Source organism: Camellia sinensis, chromosome 2 (assembly GCF_055761805.1).
Source record: "Camellia sinensis isolate YWXY chromosome 2, ASM5576180v1, whole genome shotgun sequence".
NCBI classification, from domain to species: Eukaryota; Viridiplantae; Streptophyta; class Magnoliopsida; order Ericales; family Theaceae; genus Camellia; species Camellia sinensis.
The window spans coordinates 178,657,337-178,674,558 of NC_138962.1; the positions used below are offsets into that span (position 1 = coordinate 178,657,337).

The window sequence follows — 17,222 nt, forward strand, 5'->3', positions numbered from 1 at the left end:
TGTGAGAAATGCTCCTCTCAATCTCCAATAACCAAAAACCTAACGATACGGGACATCGCTCTGCCCCGAGGCTAAGTATATCCACCCCCCCTAAAGCGGCAAATCCACCAATTCCATCTCATCAATAAACAAAGAAAAAGCCCACGTAGATCCTAACACTGAGCTCGCTCCCTGCTTCTCCTCCATACACCACACCACATTGAAGTCACCAACCACACACCAAGGCACCCCCTAGCAAAAAGCAATGCATTGTAACTCCTCCCAAAAAGTAGCTCATTCCAAAACTCTCACGGGAACCATAGACCCTGGTAAAGGCCTGTCGATAATCATCTGCAACACAGCAACAAACACGATAACGAGAAAACCTCCTACTCCACATCCTCCTTCTCTACCACTCACCGATCCTAATGCAGAAAAACACCTCCTGCCACCCCGACTCCGGTAAGAAAGTCCAATCCGCAAAGTGGCCCCCCCAAAGCTCCTTAACGAACTCCCCCTTCCCCATGTATTCCATCTTTGCTTCCTGAAGACACACCACATCCGCCCTGACACTTCTTAGCAAAGACCGAACCAAGACCCTTTTCCTCCTATCATTCAACCCATGCACATTCCATGACAAAATTTTCAACTACATAGCAACATCATTTGATCTCCTCGGCTCATTCTAACACCGCTCCCCACCCTTCTTTTGTCCCGATCATAATTTATAGAGCATTCTAATTTACACAACTCCCTAGTATTCTTTCGTTTTTGTCCTCTAGTTCGCGCCTCCTTTCCTAAGGAACACCCTCTCTCCAGGATTCCTCTATTATAGAAAACAATTTTAAAGCCTCAACTTCATGACCCTCAAAGGAAACACCCAAATATTGACCAACCTCATTAATACGAGATAGCACCCAGGCTAATACCTCCTCTGGTTGCAGAGGATCAGTTCCTTGAAAGTCCACATCTATTGCAGGCTCTTCATCAGCGTCCACCTTATCCACCATATTCGTCTCAACAGACACTGCCTCTGGCTGAACCACCATGGCCATCTCGTCTGCCTTATTTGCCCAACGAACGTCGTCATCCCCCTCCACTTCCGTGCGCCCATCATAGCAAGCCGACGTATCCCAAAAAAGCTCCTCTATCATCGGCAACCCACTACACGATGATAAATCCACATCCACAACACAATCAGCCTGTCGAAAGTTCGACAACGTCCTCCTTGCAAGCCCCGAATGCTCATGCAACTTCGACAATGACCCTACCACTCGATCAGTCGACTGTCATAGCCCACTTCCGTCGCACTTCAACGTTGAAACAAGATTCACATCTGGATTGCTTTGCTTTGACGCATCTAGGTTGGATTGACCCAACCCATTAGACCTTAGCCTACCAACGTAACTCCTCTGGCCTAACAAGTTGATCCCATGGCCCAACTCTCCCCCACCTCTTTATTAGCCCCAGTCTGTTTGCCCACATCTTGGCCCATAACTTTTTGGGCCTTAAATTGACCCAGTGAACCATCTCCCTTAGTCCTCCAATTGGGTCTCACAAGGATTGACCTACCCCATTAGCCCTCACTCTTAAAAGTCCTCCTAAATCTTTGCAGATAATCCTCCACCCCCAAATTATGCGACTTACTCTGATCAAATCTTCCCAAATCATGACCTACCAATTCCAACCCCGCACCATCACACAACCCTTCCGGCGACAAAACATGAACCATTGATGGACCTACCTCCATCCACACTAGAAGAGAACTCCCACGAACCCCACTGGACAAAAATTTGTGGTTGTGTAGATTCAGAGTTCCGAATTCTCAATCGAACACAGCCCAAATCAACTAAGGACTAGTCAGCCTCCACACCAAATTGCTAACATCACGACACACCTCTTCGCGACAAAGATGTTAAGGTAAGCCCACTAAACCTAAGAAGCATGGACACGGACATGGACACGTGACACGACACGAATACAACATAGACACGCCGACATGTGAATTTTCAAAAAATGCAGGATACGAACGTGGGCACACGCATGAAATATATAATTTTATATATTTATTATATGCTATATATATAAATATATCACTCAAAGATAATAAAAAAAAAATTCAATATAACACTAATTCCTATAAACTTATATAGATTTTGTTTTATTATTATATCTTAAGTTGTTTTATTCAAACTTATAATTAGTTTCACGTGTCTAAACGATAGACACGTGTGTTTAAGCGATTAGCACGTATGTCTTCCAAGTGTCCAAAAGAGTGTCTGGGCCTTCAAAAAAATTTAAAAATAAGACATGTTTTGAAGAGTGTTGGACACGTGCCTTAAGAGTGTCTAAAAAGTGTCGGTGTCCGACACAGACACGACACGGATACGTTACCTTCTTAGAAGTGTCTGTGCTTTTTAGCTTCAAATGAATCCAAACACTTTTCTCTGAAGTTGGCGTCTAATTGGAGGCACAAAGAGCCAAAGGCGACCACCATTCCAACCTCAGATCACTCCCATCAACAGTCCACCTTTGCCATAACAACGATTCCACTTCATAGCACGTCGGAAAAACAAACAAGAACACCTAGCCCCCTAACGGTCGCACCACCACCTGCCCTGAGATCTTCCACCGTCTTACCCAATCACACATGGCCCCAAAGCCCACCCCCTTATCACCTCTCCCTCCCACCCTACCCACCAAGTATCTGTCCAGCAGCCCGAAACCACCCCATCTCAAAACTTAGGTGTCACAAATTCCCCATCAGAGTCACACTGGTCAACTTGACCCACCGGCGGTACAACCTTCACCAGAACCACCTTTCCATACATCCCACTAGACCATTTCACCCACCCATCCCCCAGTTTGAATTCTTCCATAACCAACGCAACTCCCTCCTAACCATCCCTAAAAGTTGACATGGGTATGAAAATTTGCTCCCTGCATGGTCCAATCATCACCATGACTCGCACCGAGGACCCTCCTCTTACCTCCCCAAACCCATGCTACTAGACTTTGACGACCCAAGAATTTCAGATTGCTTGGCGCTTGCGACGCCATCCTCAGCTTCCTCACAATCCAACATACTTCAAATCCGATGAAAACCATAACCCGCTGAAGCCCCTTTCCCCTTTCCACAATCAATAGACTTCGGCGACCTATCGAGTCCACCGACGACTCCTACTCAAACGAGCAACCGCCAAGGAAAAGGATTCGCCGGCGTGGACTAGTTTCTTTTGCATTAGGTAACATTATTCACTGCTAAAATCTCGAAGCCAATTTTGGGAAAAAATCTCTATGTTTGCTTGCATCCCCATGTGCAAGAAAGACCCTTGGGTTTATTAAATAAGAACAATAGAAAAATAATGATACAATTTAAGGAATTGAGACAAATAATATAGAAACTCTTTGCATATATAACAAGAAAATGCCACAAAAACAAAGCAGATAATCACCTTCAGTGCAATGCCACCACTTGAAGCTCCACATGCTATATGTCCTTTAGTGTCAACACAAATATCCCCAATAGTATCTTCTGACACATTCAACGTACATAATTGACCATGATCCCCATATGTCTTCAAATGATCACATGGTAGAACTTCTGTTTGTGGAACACATGCAAAAACGTTCATAAATTCAAAATAAACTTTAATAAAACAGCCCAACCATAAAATAGAGAGAGAGAGAGAGAGAGAGAGAGAGAGACAGAGAAGATAAAGTAATTGACATACTTATCATGGTAAAATATTTAGTTGTGAATACCAAAAACAAACCAATTGCTACTAATTTTTTTCAATCTAAACCTTTTTGATGAAGATACCCTTTTATCTATGGGATAAATTACACTTTATCCTCTTGAACTAGTATCACCTAATATCACTTTACCCTTCAACTGAAAAATGCTACATTTGCCACATTGATTTACAAATTTGTATCAATGTAAACAATTTATTTCTTAGATAAATGAAAATTTGACATGTGATTTGCACATGACATCTCAAATCAAATGCCTAAAATAACATCATCAATTTGTTTGGTTTAGTATTTAAAAATTATTTTTGAGCTTTTTATTCTTCATATTTTTTTTGGTCTTCAGTGAAACTCCTCATATTTTAGTCTCTTTTTTTTTTTCTTTTTTTGAGCATCTAATCTAGATGCATCTAAAAAAAGTTCATTAAAGATGAAAATACATTAACATACTAGTTTTTTTGTTTTCCATTTTTTATTTTTTCGTCTTTAGTAAACTTCTTTTAGATTTCCTTACAAATATTTTACTTTTTAGGTGCATTTAAAAGTTTAATTTTTTTTTTACTAAAATATGAAAGAAAAAGTTTCCCAAAAAAAAAAAAAAAAAACCACAAAAATCAAAAACCTCAAAAACTATAATTGGGTTTAAAAACCAAAGAAAGTATAAAAATTTTTAGTTGAGGGGGTTAGAGTGATATTGAGTGATAGTTGAAGGGGATAAAGTATAACTTACCCCTATAGTTGAAAGGGTATTTTCGTAATTGAGATCCAAATTGAAAAGAAAAAAAAATAGATAAAGGGGGTTAAGTGTTACAATTTTAGTTTAAGGGGATAAAGTCAAACGTGACGAGTTTTTTTTTTTTTTTTTTTTTTTTTGTGGGGGGAGGGGGGGGGGGATTGTAAAGTGAGCTATGGTCGTGGATACCAAATAAAAAATGAAATTGACATATTTAGCATGAACATCCTCCTCTCTCAAACATATTTGTCATGAAACAAGTAATTGACATATTCAGTTATGGTACACCACTTAATTATTGCCAACTTTGGGAGGTACGGGAATGTTCTATTTAAAATCTAAATGGCATGGAGTACCTGATAAAGTAGCATTTGCTCGAGTGCTAGAAGAAAGTTCTCCATCAATTTCTGCTTTCATGGCTTTTGCATCATCAAGCATTGATTTGTATTTTTCCCACTGTCTTTTTGCCCTCTCTGTAACCAGCCACTATTTCCAAAAGATACACAGCAAGTATGATAACTAATTCAAGAATAAAGAACAGATTAGTAAAGAAATTTAAGACCAACGTATTCAAGAAAAAATATTGATATATAGGGAAATGGAAATTTAGACAGATATGGCAGAAAACTAAGAGAGTTTACCTCATCAGCCTCTGGTATACTTGCCGGCAAAGGAATACCCTTGGATTTTGCCCACATACATGCACCTTCACCAACCAAGAAGCTAGAAACACAAAAAAATGCCTCATAAGAAAACAAAAATCTGAGGGAGAACAAAAATCCAATTTGACATGATGTTGAAGTAAGAAACTAATTTTTCTCCTCAATAAATCATTTCTTTCAGATTTTGAATTAAAGACCAAATCACTGTAACTAATTTCACCCATTACCCTTCATGGTTTCACTTGATTTGAGTTTTACAAGTACTAAACATGTGTAGAAGGCAGATTCATATTCACTATTCACACATAGTATGCATTACATAACATCTCTAACAAAATAATGTTGCACTACTCATAATTCCCAATGAAAAATCCCCAACTCCTAACTCATGGACATGAGATATACAATCAAAAGAAATAAATAATTACTGTGATAATGCTGCCACAAAGAGGTAATTTGTATATCAAAATTCAAAGATAAACAAAGGTGTAATCATACATGGGAGGTATTCGACCCAGCAGTGTTGACCCCAACATTTGTTCCTTGGCCAACAAAGCAGCAATTGGATACCATTCCAGACACCTGCTGATTATTAACTTCACAGAAATGAAGAGCATAAAAAGAAAATGAAAGCTCCATAACATTATCAAAGACAAAGAATAGAAGAAATTGCAGCTCACAACATAAAAACTTATTTACTTATTTAGAGTATGGTTTCCATTAATTATACTTCAGGAATACCTGGCACCACTCCAACAGCCCGAAATGCCCCAGAATCACCATCCATGATACTGGCATCACATTCCACATGACCATCTTCAGTCAAATTTAGCCACACCCAGCATTTGTGCTTGGATCATCCTTTAAAGAAACAAACTTCATCAATAATGAAATTCACAATAGCTAGACAGAATTCAGAAGAGAAACACTATCAAAAAATTTCCACTGCATGAAATGGCTCTTTCCACATCAAACAGATAGGAGGAATGTTCTAGGGCCATATCTAACACACCCAACAACCCTACAACATCAAAGCCCAACCATCCCCCTAGGGCATTGTATTGGTCCCCTTAAGTTTGAACCAATCCAACGATCCCAGACAGCCCATGTACCACTAGCTTATGTTCATCCAAACCAATTATTGCACAGCTAAAATGTCATTGAACTATCTTGTAGTTTCAAATGTGTAATTCCATCTACCATATACAAGACCAAAAATTTCACAAAATACTAAAGAAAAGAACAATCCATGAATTTCAGTTAACTATTGACATGACTTTAGAGTCCACGTTGTAAAATTTCTTACTTTTTTCCACGTAATCCAAGTTGCATGTAAGCATCCTATACAAAAGAAAATAAAGAACTCTTCGTACCACCCACTACTATTACTTTTCAGCTTTGTAGCTTTAAAACAGATTAGTTTCCAAGCAAGTGACATGCAGAAGATTGGCTTGGTTGCGTTGTTGCACAAGTAGAGCATTTAAAAGTCCCATCCACAAACCCAACCCACTCTCCCCACCAAAAAATGTATAAAGTATTTTGGGCTCTATGCATCTCATCAAATAAGAAATGTCTCAGTTATAGGCTGCTTCCAAAATCAAATCTTATTTCTAGTATGTCATCTTGATCATGGTTGCTCAGCTGTTATCTGCCAATCAAAGTGGTATTATGATGAGCCTTCATTATGCAATCTTCATGTGAGCTCTAGGGGCCATTCAATTTTAATATCAAGTCCACACAACTACTTGTTGACTGCGTTAAGTCACCAATATAGTAGCAATAAGAGATTCTAACAGGGACAGCAGCATTAATGAAGCAGCAATCTTGATTCATGCTAAGCTCAGGATGACTTGGGTAAACATTTTTGTCTAGCAGACAAGATAATACAACAATAAATAATCACTATAAGACAACTCTGAAGTCTAAATACAATACTTTGAAAAGGAAGAGGAAGAAAAGGACCTTAGAGGCATATAATTCCAACAGAGATTCAGAAGCAACCCTACAGCAACATATCATCCTCTATTGATTTGGACATAGACAAAAGATCGTGGAAAACAAATAGCCAAGATAGGAAAATCAAGTCAATTTTTGTTCTAATTTGTGCTTTCCTTTTATTGTTTTCTAAGGGTGGATTGTTCTTGAAGTAAAAAAACAGTAAGGATCATTGATGTGCAGATGAACCATTGCCAAGCACAATGTAGTTACGAGGCATAGCCTGGGGTTGTGGTTGATGAAGAGAAACTAATTTATTTTTTTCAAATTAAAAGTTGCTTTGAAAATAAATATAGAGTAGCTTTTGTTTTTCAAAGTCTCTTAAGTTTAAAGGTTCATTAAGATCCATAATTTTTTCTAGCTTCAAAATTTGAGTGATTTTAAAAAATTTCTTTTAGTGAACCTGCGCCTGCATTGTAAAGCAAATCTAGCAATATGGAAATTGCTGAGCAGCATCCAGAAAATCCTCTTAACCCTTATTCTAATCTATATTGTTATATTAAAGCAACATCCCATTCGGTAAAGCCTACTTCCAAAGACATGTTATATTTTTTTTATTTCCAAAAAAGTACAAAGGGAATTGATTAATTCATTTGTGTAAGAATTTTTAAAAATATAAATCAATGAAGACAGTTGCAATAATTCATTAAAAAATAAATTTCAAAAATCATACGATGAGATAAGTTCATGCCCATAGTGCATGACATCCTTCTAGTTCATTTAGAATGAAAAGTTCTATTTTCCACCACTAACGATTATTTGCATGCTCCAAATTTCTAACTTACTCAAGACAATCAACATCCAACACAAAGTAAATCTTTAATGCCTTAAATAAAGTACAGCATGGCAACATAAACACGCAGAATCTATTATACACAGGCTCTCTCTCTCTCTCTCTCTCTCTCTCTCTCTCTCACACACACACACACACACACACAAAGAAACAAGCAGCATACCTCCAAGACTTGTATTGCAGCTGAAACAGCATCTATACATCCACCAGGACCCTAAAACATAGCAAACAAACAAGTGCATTAAAGGGTGTGTGTTCAAAAACAAAATCACAAAACAACCACATAACTAACTTTAATATTCTTTATATTTGGTATTAGAATTGATATAACAACTGTGAATTAGTATTTTATATTATTCATTAAGGATAGTTTAGTCATTTAGGTTATTAGGGTTTTATTCTATTTAGATTATATATTTGTACTCAGCCCTTTTGGTTGATTAATTCAGTAGTCACTATACAATATTCTTCTTCTCTGTTATCATGGTATTAGAGCCACAACCCAGACGCTAGAATACCTGTCGCAGGCCATCATCAACCATCGTAGTCCCTTTTCTCTCTTCGCAAGGCCGTCATAGCCCTTTCTCTCTCTTTGCAAGGCTTTGCTGGGGTTCTCTATTTTCTTCTTCACACTTCGAAGCACTTTACTCCTCCTGGTAGCTAGTTCTGGTCTCTGCTTCAGTCAGAAACCTAGGTTGCGTGTCTCACATAGCCGAATGCTCTTTAACCTGTTTTGACCCCTCAACTGGTTCATCTGGTTCGATCGAAGCTCTCTCTATCTGGTTCGATCGATTCCCCTATGTGAATCTGGTTGATGATCTCTCTGTCTCTCCCTTTGGTTCATGCGATCAAAGTAAGGTTTGACCTTGCCACTCGATTTCGCTCCAAACTCTGAAATTGACTTCGAATTCGACTTTTGGCTCAATCTCTTAGCCTCGGTTTCTCTTTGCTTCTGGTTTCGGGTTCACTCTCTCTCTCTCTCTTCTTTGACTTGGTTCTCTCTTATTGATATTTGTGGGTGATTGGTTCTCTCTCTTAGTGGTTATTATATTTGTGGTTCTCTCTCTTAGTGGTTTTTTTTCAATCTACTTTGATTTTATTGTGCTATTTAATTATAGCAATATAACTGATGATAAACTGCAAGGTATCACCACTAAGTTGGATGGTACCAATTACTCTTATTGGTCTCATATAATGAAAATTTTTATAATAGGTAAAGGCATGTGGAACTATGTTATTTGTGTGACTATTAGACCTACAGAATCGAAAGAAATTAAGACTGATGTTGCTAAATGGGATAAGGAAAATGCTCAAATTCTTACTCGGTTTCATAATTCAATTCAAACTACCATTGGCATGAATTTTTCCAAGTATTCTATTTCTAAACAAGTTTTGGACTATTTGAAAACTATGTACCTTGAGCCTAATTTTGCAAAACAGTATGAACTTGAGATGTCTATTCGCAGCACTAGTCAGAAAGATAAGTCCATTTAGGAGTTCTACAATGAGATGACTACTTATTGGGATTAGCTTGCTTTAACGGAACCATCAGATTTGCTATTACTTGACAGTTATACTAAGTATCGGGAGAAGCAACGTCTTATTCAATTTCTTATGGCACTCTGTGATCAATTTGAGACACTTCGGAGAGCTATTCTTCATCGGTCCCCCTTGCCTTTTATGGATAGTGTTGTCCGTGAGCTTATTGTGGAAGAAACTCGATTCAAGGTGGCTCATGGTGCTCCTGCTTCCCAGACAGTTTTTGCCACTCTTCCGCTCTAGCCTACCCCACCATCTTCTTTATTTCAGGTTACCGGTAAGCCTAAACCTCGGGTTTCCATGGATGAATGCAGCTTCCGTCATCAGAAAGGCTATTGGAAACATGCTTGTCCTAAACTTTTGCAGCCCAAGGGTCATTCGTCTAGTCCACTGTCCTCTAAGCCGAAATCTTCAAGATCTCACTCATCTGCCGCCTTTTCTGCACCAATTTCTAAGAATGGTCCGTCTTCTAATATGTAGTCTATGTTTGAGCAATCTTTCATGGTGGCCAATCCAAATCTTTCGTCCCAAGCCTTCGTTATGACTACCACTCAGTTAGGTTTGTCTGGTTTATCTTCTTCAAGTAATATCCACACTTCGTGGATTTTTTATTCTGATTGTTCACATCATATGACCCCTGTTGCATCTCTCCCCTTCTTCTATGCTTGTACACTATTGGTTCTATTTCCTCTTCTCGTTTGTCTCTTTCTCCTGTATTTTATGTGCCTCACCTCTCACTCAGTCTTATTTCTGTTAGTCAATTATCTGATTCTACCAACAGGGGGTTGGTTCAGTAGATAACACCTTAGAATCCCTCGCTCAAGGCTTGAGTTTGAGTCTCCATAACCCCTTGTTGGGGTTAAACATACTCTTTAGCGCCTGGAGTACGTGGGGGGCCTAAGCTTCGGCCCTGACGTAGATGCGGTGGGGTTCCTTGTACATATGTTGTAGATGCTAAGGGGTAACACTCCCTCGCGGATATGTTGGAGTAGCCTATCTGCATATCCATCTTTGTAATCAAAATTATCTGATTCTGGATTTGATAATGTTTTCTCTTTTTCTCATTGTGTTGTGCAGGATTGGGTATCCAAGAGACAGATTGGGATCGGGCGTAGAGTTGGAGAACTATATATCTTGGACAGCTTGCATGTTCCTCTAGACGTGTCTTCTACTGCATTGTCTTCCTTTATTTTAAACAATAAGTCTTCTTTATTTTGTATTTGGCATTCTAGGTTAGGTCATCTGTCAAGTGACCGTTTAAGAATGTTAGTTCGGTCTGGACATTTAGGCAATTTTCCCATTGATGATATTTTGGACCTCTGTTATCAGAATCTTACGATTCGTGATTCGATTCACGATTCGATACGTAATTTTTGCAAAATCGATACGAATGTATGAATGAATCTATTTTGGAAGTGAATCTCTAGTGAATCACACGATTCACAATCGATTCACGATTCGATTCACTTTTTATGATTCATGCAATTTTTGAAATTATTGTTTTCGACTCATTTTTTCCATCTTTTTAGTGAAAATGACATAATATAATTTCTAATAACATTTAATACCAAAATAACCAACATATATATATGATTTGTTGTTTTTTAGTGATCATGGAGTTTTTATAAGATTCAATCAGATTCAGTCAGACCTAACATATTTTTAACTTTTCTTCTCATTTTTTTCCCCTTCAAAAAATTGTAATATATCTTCTAAAGATATTTAAGATTAAAGTTACATTATGAATTATCAATTACTATTTTATTAAATTGAATATTACATGTGTGAGGTCAGTTATACTTTTTAAAATGTTTTAGGCTTTAAAATAAAATATCCTAAATAATTCTTTTTTATTATTTGTTCACTCTTACTTAGAAAAGTATATATGCTTATTGTCCAAATATCAATATCGTTGTAAACTATTGTTACTTTAGAAATTAATAGTTTGTCTATTTGGTTATTATTTTTATTAAGAATGGTTGATAAAAAATATCTAAAAAATAAAAAAAAGGTAAGATAGTGATTTTACATATGAACCTTTGTTAACTTCTTACCTATTAAATTACGTGATTATCATTCAAAATAACATTTTTGTTGATTTAAGTATAAATATTTTATATTCATAAGATATACTTAACATCTAAATGTGTAAATATATGTTTTTAAGTAATTTAGAAAAAGTGACCGAATCTTTACGATTCACGATTCGATTCGCGATTCGGCACGAGGCCATTTCGATTCACGATACGAATCCCGATTTGACAACTATGTTTCGGACTATCGTGGTTGTAAACTAACTAGAATGTCTGCTCTTCCATTGAATAAAAGTAGTTTTATTTCATCTTTTCCTTTTCAATTGGTCATACTAATGTTTGGGGTCCTTCCCCTATAGTTACCAAGGGTGGTTCGCAATATCATGTGTCTTTTGTGGATGATTATAGTTGATTTACTTGGGTTTATTTGATGACCCGAAAATCTAATTTTTACAACTATATTCCAATTTTCACTTCATGATTCGCCCTCAGTTTTCCACCATCATTAAAGTTCTCTATTCTGATTTGGCGGGTGAGTATTACTTGTCTGAGTTTGAGGAGTTTTTAGCTACTCATGGCACTATTCATCAGTCTTCATGTTCTGACACTCCTGCCAAAAATGGTCGAGCTGAGCGCAAACATCGTCATCTCCTTGATACAGCTCACTCTTTGCGGCTCTCATATTTTGTCCTGTCTGTCTTTTGGGGAGAAGCTGTGCTCACTACTACAAATCTTCTCAATCGGATGACTACTCCTCTTCTCTCAAGTTCTTCTCCGTATAAGCATCTTCTTGGTGTTACTCCTAATTCTTTACTTCTTCGTGTTTTCGGTTCTACATGCTCTGCGCTCCTTCCTAAACAGGAGCGCTTTGAGCTTAGTTCTCGTTGTGTCCTATGTGTCTTTTTAGGGTGTGGCATTAATCAGAAAGGTTATCGGCGCTATGATCCTGCCATGAAAAAGCTATATGTGTCTAGGCATGTCATCTTTTTAGAAAAACTACCCTATTACACAGAACATTTGGAAGAGAATAATTCTTCTCATATGTCTCAAACATAATCTATATAGGGCTATAAATAAAGTACAAGAAGTTGACTTCTAAGAATCTAAATAAGGAAACAACCTAATTCTAGCCAACATAAATGAGTACAGCTATACAACCTTTAATAAGGAAAGAATAACAGGTTGTTATACAGGCTTTATACACCCTAAGAAGATCCATATTCCAACACTCCCCCTCAAGCTGGTGTGTAGATATCATGCATTCCCAGCTTGCTCGTGATTCGCTGAAAACTTAGGCTAGGTAGTCCTTTAGTGAGAATATCAGCCAGTTGATTGGTGGATGATACATGTGGAGTTCTCACTTGACCACTATCAATCTTCTCTTTTATGAAGTGTCCATCCACCTCTACATGCTTGGTTTGGTCATGCTGAACTGGGTTGTGTGCTATGCTAATGGCTGCCTTGTTCGTCACAATAAAGCACCATAGGTTCCTGAAACACAATCTTAAGATCTTTAAGGATCATGTTTACCCAAAGAAGTTCACATATGCCTTGTGCCATGGCTTTAAACTCTGCTTCTACACTAGAATGGGACACCATATATTGTTTTTTGCTTCTCCAAGTAATAAGATTTCCACCTAAAAGGGTACAATAGCCAGAAGTAGATTGTCTATCCACGATAGAACCTGTCCAGTCTACATCTGTGTAGGCCTCCAACCTTAAATCTTCACTTTTCTTGAACAATAATCCTTTTCCGGGAGCTGCCTTCAAATATCTCAGAATTTGGTATACAGCATCTAAATGAGATTTAAGTGGAGCATGCATAAATTGACTTACCACTCACGGCATATGCAATATCTAGTCGTGTGTGTGATAGGTAAATAAGCTTTCCCACCAACCGTTGATAGTTTCCTCTGTCAACAAGTTGATCTTCATTAGCCGCTCCCAATCTGTGATTCTGCTCAATAGGAGTCTCCGCTAATTTACATCCAAGCATGCCAGTTTCCTTAAGTAAGTCTTGTATATACTTCCCTAGGAAGCACGGATACGGATACAGATACAGATACGGATACGGATACGAATACGATACGATACGGCGATACGACAAAATTTGAAAAACTAGGATACGGATACGGCGGGGATACGTTTGTAAAAAATATTATTTTAACAATTTTTAGTAATGCAGTATGCATAAAAATAAAACTTAAAGCAAAAAACAACTTCATAAAGAAGAAAGATTCCTACAAAACTAAGAGTCTTCAAGGTCAATAGCTTCAACTTGTTCCCCTTCATCAGTGAATATCACAAGACTTTAGCTAAAGCTAAAGCCAAAGCCAAAAAACCATTCTTAAATAAAAATTTCAGCAAATATACTTTTTTAAGTCATCAATGATAGCATAGGAAGCATGGATACGAATATGGTGATATGGGGATGTGGATATGGCGATATGTCAAAATTTGAAAAAGTATGATACGGGTACAGCGGGGATACATTCACAATTTTTTATTTATTTATTTATGATTTTAATAATGTAATGTGCATGAAAATAAAACTTAAAATAAATTAATAAATAAAGAGAGGGATTCCTATTAACCTAAAAGTGCTCAAACATTCATAAAACATCCAAAACTAAAAGCAAAAGCAAAAGCAAATGTAAATGCAAATTAAACATCATCCTTACATGCCAACACCAAAAAAAGAATGAGAGCAGAGAGAAGAAACGTGAGAGAGTGAGAAAGCGAGAGAGAAGTGAGAGAGACAACAATGATACATCAATTTGACAAATTCTATTACTTTAGCTCTCACTATACTCCTCTTATGAAAGAACTAAACAAAATATTATAACTTATAAGTAATATGTAACTTCAAGTATCCGATACTTCAAAATTAAGTATCCGATACTTCAAAATTAATAAAAAATTAATTAAAAAGTATCCGATACTTTTAAGAAGTATTCGATACGTATCCGCGAGTATCCGAGGAGTATCGGTATCCGATAAGTATCCGATACGGATACGTCACCCTTTTTGAAGTATCCGTGCTTCATAGATACTTCCTTTGAGAAATCACCAGCCCTTGTTTTGATCTTACTACCTCAATTCCCAAAAAATACTGAAGTTTACTAAAATCTTTAATCTCAAATTCCCTAGCCAAGTAGGCTTTCAATCCTATAATCTCTTCTTGATCATCTCCAGAGACCACAACGTCATCAACATAAACAATCAATGCAGTAATCTTCCCTTGATGTGAATGTTTAATGAACAAAGTATGATCACTTTGACTTTGACGATAGTCTCTTTTCACCATAGCTCTCATGAATCTTCCAAACGAAGCCCAAGGAGATTGTTTAAGTTCATATAAAGACTTTATAAGCTTGCACACCTTGTTTGACCATGTCTGTTTTCCACACCCGGTTGGGATATCCATAAATACTTCTTCATCTAGGTCTCTGTGGAGGAAAGCATTCCTTACATCAAATTGCAGTAGTGGCCAATCAAAGTTTGTTGCCAATGAGAGAATGATCCGGATAGTGTTCATCTTGGCCACTAGTGCAAAAGTCTCCTGATAATCAATCCCATATGTCTGGGTATACCCTTTGACCACTAATCGGGCCTTGTACCTTTCCCATGTTCCATCAGCTTTGTACTTGATGGTGAAAATCCATTTGCACCCCACAGTTTTTTTTCCTTTTGGCAATTCTACTATCTCCTAGGTTTGATTTTTCTCCAACGCTCTCATCTCCTCATTCACGGCTTCCCTCCATGGTTTCAATTTAATAGCTTCTTGGACACTATTGGGAACTTCATGGGAAGACATTTGGGTGACAAAAGCTTAATATTGAGGTGAGAGATGCTGAAAGGAAACAAATTGAGATATAGGGTGACGAGTGCAAGTTCTAACACCTTTCCTAATGGCAATAGGCAATTCCAAGTCTTCATGAGAATCAAAAAACTGAGTTTCAATTTCATTACCTATTTCAGGATCAATGCTTAGATCATGTGAGCTGATTTCGGGCTTTTTCCTTCTGGAATATACCTTGGTGATAGGTGTCTTGAGTCTCTCATCCTTGGTCTCTGGAGACTCTATAGTGCTCAATAGATGCTATTCGAGACTCACATTCAGTTTAGGAGAAGACATATTTGAAGTAGGAGGAATATCTGGATTAGACGAAGAAAGCAAATCAGAACTAGCACTTGGTATGGGACTAGATACCACACTCGGAATAGACAAGGAATGATCAACCTCTAACCAGCTATCTTCTCCTAAACTCTCCCCCTGAAGATAGGTGTCCCCAAAGTAAGGTTGATGTTCTACAAAGGTAACATCCAAAGTGGTGTATTTCCTTTTTGTTGCAGGGTGATAACACTTATAGCCCTTTTGAGTAGGAGAGTACCCCAAGAATACACATTTGATAGCCCTAGGATCAAGTTTACTCTGTAAATGACTATGAACATGCACATAGCAAGTACATCCGAATAGTTTTGGAGATATGGACCCAACCCCTTGGAAATTTGGAAACAAGGATGAGAGTGTACTCACGGGAGATTGAAACTGAAGAACTCTTGACGACATTCGGTTTATCAAGCATACAGTAGTGAGTGCTGCTTATCCCCAATAGGTTTTAGGAACTTTCGTTTGGAAAAGAAGGGACCTAGCAACTTTAAGAAGATGTCGGTTCTTTCTTTCTGCAACTCCATTTTGTTGGGGTGTGTCAACACAAGATGAGTGATGTAGGATGCCCTCATTTGCAAAATAAGTAATGAGATCTTGATTGAAGTATTCCTTGCCATTATCAGATCTAATTGTGTGTATTTTTGTCCCCAACTGAGTGCTAATGAATTTGTGGAACAGAGGAAAAAGAGTGGAAATTTCCGATTTGGACTTCATAAGATAGACCCCAAGTAGTACGAGTGTAATCATTTATAAATGAGACAAACCACTGAGAACCAAAAATATTTGGTATACGGGAAGGACCCCAAACATCCGAATGCATTAAACTAAATGGAGATAACATTTGTGGAGTTTTCAAAGGAAAGGATACACGATGATGTTTGGCCAATTCACAAATTTCACAATGAAATTTCCCCACTTTATTATTTGTAAACAAGGAAGGAAACATTTTTTCCAACAAAGGAAAAGAAGGGTGTCCTAACCGTCTATGCCAGAGCCAAACTTGATCATCTTTTTGTTGAAATGTAGTAGAGACCAAGCCTTGAGACTCTTGACTCTTTTTCACCAAATCTGCTTCCGAGAAGTATAAGCCGTCCTTCAATTCAGCATGCCTAATCATCTTCCCTGTAGCAGGATCCTGAAAATTGCAACTAGAAGAAGTAAATAAAACTGAACATTTTAAATCGTCAGTGAGTTTTCCTACAGACAGCAAATTATAGGATAAATTTGGAACATAGAGGACTGATTTTAGGCACAAAGTGGGTGATATTTGGACATTTCCTTTTCTGGCAATAGGGGACAAGGAACCATGGGCGACTCTGATTTTTTGTTTTCTTAAACATGGGATATATGCTGAAAAATGATTGAAGGTGCTGGTCATGTGATCTGATGCACCAGAATCAACTATCCAGATATTAGAATTGACACTCTTGGAGGTGATTAAGGCAAAGCTATTACCTGATTGGACCATGGAGCAAGAACCTGAAAGTGGAGTCAAGTTTGTGGTTTGATTATCAACCTGATTTAGCAACTTTTTCAGCCTTTCAACCTCACTTTTGCCGAA

The 17,222-nt window shown here is 37.6% G+C and overlaps 1 pseudogene across 1 annotated transcript in view; it reads right to left on the bottom strand.

Moving 5' to 3' along the window:
* LOC114279695 (putative threonine aspartase) overlaps window positions 1–17,222 on the bottom strand; it is a 39,683-nt pseudogene that overhangs the window by 11,198 nt on the left and 11,263 nt on the right. The window contains exons 5-10 of the transcript XR_014360219.1: window positions 8,079–8,129; window positions 5,858–5,988; window positions 5,626–5,723; window positions 5,107–5,188; window positions 4,822–4,951; window positions 3,435–3,583 (exon numbers count right to left, since the gene is read on the bottom strand). The product of XR_014360219.1 is annotated as a putative threonine aspartase (transcript). The remainder of the gene's footprint in view (window positions 1–3,434; window positions 3,584–4,821; window positions 4,952–5,106; window positions 5,189–5,625; window positions 5,724–5,857; window positions 5,989–8,078; window positions 8,130–17,222) is intronic.